At 38.3% G+C, this 2,428-nt stretch overlaps 1 protein-coding gene across 1 annotated transcript in view; it reads left to right on the top strand.

Moving 5' to 3' along the window:
• The first annotated feature begins 621 nt into the window (after positions 1-621).
• Positions 622-2,428, top strand: part of LOC310734412 (legumain-like) — a 16,976-nt gene continuing 15,169 nt past the window's right edge. Inside the window, exons 1-2 of the mRNA XM_083556353.1 lie at positions 622-706; positions 1,815-1,954. The gene's annotated coding sequence lies outside the window, so the exon portion shown is untranslated. The remainder of the gene's footprint in view (positions 707-1,814; positions 1,955-2,428) is intronic.

Here is a 2,428-nt window from a genome sequence, read left to right as displayed (position 1 = left end):
CACCAAACTGTAAAATATTTGGCTTTTATAAGGGTTGTAAAATCCTTATAAGGGTTGTGTGTATCAGTTACAGTCACTTAAGGTGTCCAATTCAAGAGATACGAGTCTGCAAAAACTGCAGAAATGTGTGATGTTATCGTGTGTGTCTGTAAGTGTATCTATGTATCTAAAAAAAGTTAATTAGTCTGTGCACTAATTGTTACTGTATATTTGTATTCATTCATGTTTTTTAGGAAGCAGAAACCTCATATCGTCACGTCAGAAACTGGGAGTAATACAGAATGTTCTTTATTGTCTTACATATACAAACAAAAGCGAGTTTTGAGATGTGACTGGAGCAAAATGGCACACTTAACTGAGAGAAGCATAGCCAGGAGCATGTGTCACAGATAGACCATGCGTCAAAAACCGAGAGTAAAGTAGATAACGTTTATTTGCCTTGGTACACGGAGCAGAGTACTTCCAGAGAAGCGATGCCTGGAAACAGGTAGCATGCAGAGTATAGGGTCGGCTTGTAAATCTCTATGGTGTAACCTGTAGATTGGACGGTGAGGTGAGGGGAAACGGGGCCTCATAAAGGGAAGTGAAGATTTGGAACAGGTGTGGGTGAATAGTAGGAGGGCGAGGCTGAGCGAGTGTGCTGGGTGCAGGAGGGAGGCGTGGCTGGTGTATCTCTGACAGCATGGAAGCACAGGGAACAAGACAGGTAGGACGTCCGGGTGGTCTATGAGAATAGGACTAAGGGAAATAGGACCCTTATAAAGGGGACGGGTGTAGGTGATTTGTAGGTGGGAGAGGCTGAGTGAGAGTGTGAGTATTGGAGGGAGGCGTGAATGGTGGCTCCCTGACACATATACTGATTAATAACAATGATCAGATAATAAATAAATGACCTGCATTTACTTTTATATTAATAGTTACTCTTTGTGTAATGAACCATATCTTTGCTTAGCTTTGCTAATTTCTGAGGAACTAAAGATTTGTGCAAAGAGAAAGGAGAAAGTGGGCAGTTTGATCACTTCCTGTTTGGGATGTTAAAGCACATGAGCTTTTGGCTTCTCTGTGAAATGGGTTCTGAGAAATGAATGAAAGACTCACTTTCACACTATGTCTGTACGAAAAAAACAAACAAAAAAAACAACAACACTAAAGGAAAACTAGTGGATAAATGAATGTAGTGATTAATTTTAATAATAAAATGCAATACACATCATTAAAGGAAATTCTAAAAGGATATAAAGAAGCCACTGCTCTACAACTGCAGCTCATGTGATATTGCTTCTTTTAAAAAAAACATTAGTTTTACTTTTACTTCTGCAGCAAGCAACATCTTACCTAAACACCACCCATACTGTACATACAACCAACTTTCCTTGCAACCTTTGCAACTATAGCCATGTGGAATATAATATTGACCCTCTACTAACAACAACCATCACCCAAACAATGACCTGCAATACTTAAAAATGGCCGAGCAACCAACGTTTAAAATATACTGTTTCATTTCTGAAGAGTGGCACATGATACTGAGCGTCAATAAGAAAGTGAAAGAGTCAAAATAAGCTTGAGTTTGAAAATAAATCCTGAGTGGCTTTGGTGGTGTAGATGGTCCCCCTGTTCCAACCTCAAAGTTATCACATGTAGCATTTAGTACACTGATAAAAATTAAATGTTATGATATATGGTTTATAAGATCTACAGAAGATACAGTGGTGCAGTAGCAATGCCTGGTCAGATAATCCGACATGTAGACTCGATTTCCAGCTCAGTTTAAAGAGTCACTTTAACTTGTTTATGAAGCTGCTTGTGTCCAGGTCAAAACCAAAAGATGCTAATGGCTTGGGAGATGAAGCGAAAGTGGACGTTTGCTGAATATATAAACACCTGATGCACCTTTTCCAGGACACTCACTTCACTGAACGCTGAGCTGAAGCCATCACAGAAGAGAAAACAGGTACAGATCAACACTTTTCTAACTATTGATTCAGAAACATTAGTGCCAGTTTAAATCGGTTTACTTGCAGAATGCTTGAATATAATAGAAGGTTGATAATAAGAATGAGAATAATATTAATAAGAAGAACGGTCATGTATTCCAGCACACATCACACACAGTTTTTTTTCTGTTCATTTTTTTACGGAACTCTCGTAGATGTAGTGATATAATGTGATACAGTGTCTAATAAATGGATCAGGATGGATCTCAGTGCAGATACGATGTAATCAGTGGCCCATTCGGTGTTGTGAGTTGAAAAAACTCAAAAAAAGATATATAATTTTTATCTCCTGAGTTGTAGCCCATCTCAAATATACACTTTATTGCCAAAAGTTTGTGGACACCTGGTCATAAATATAGTATGTGCTTTTGAGAATCACATTCCACATTTAGTCCAAATTCGCCCAATTCACTCTTATAATTCTCTCTACT

The sequence above is a fragment of the Silurus aristotelis genome (genome assembly GCF_946808225.1).
Source record: "Silurus aristotelis genome assembly, chromosome: 12".
Taxonomy (NCBI): Eukaryota; Metazoa; Chordata; class Actinopteri; order Siluriformes; family Siluridae; genus Silurus; species Silurus aristotelis.
This window is presented reverse-complemented; position numbering and strand designations above follow the sequence as displayed.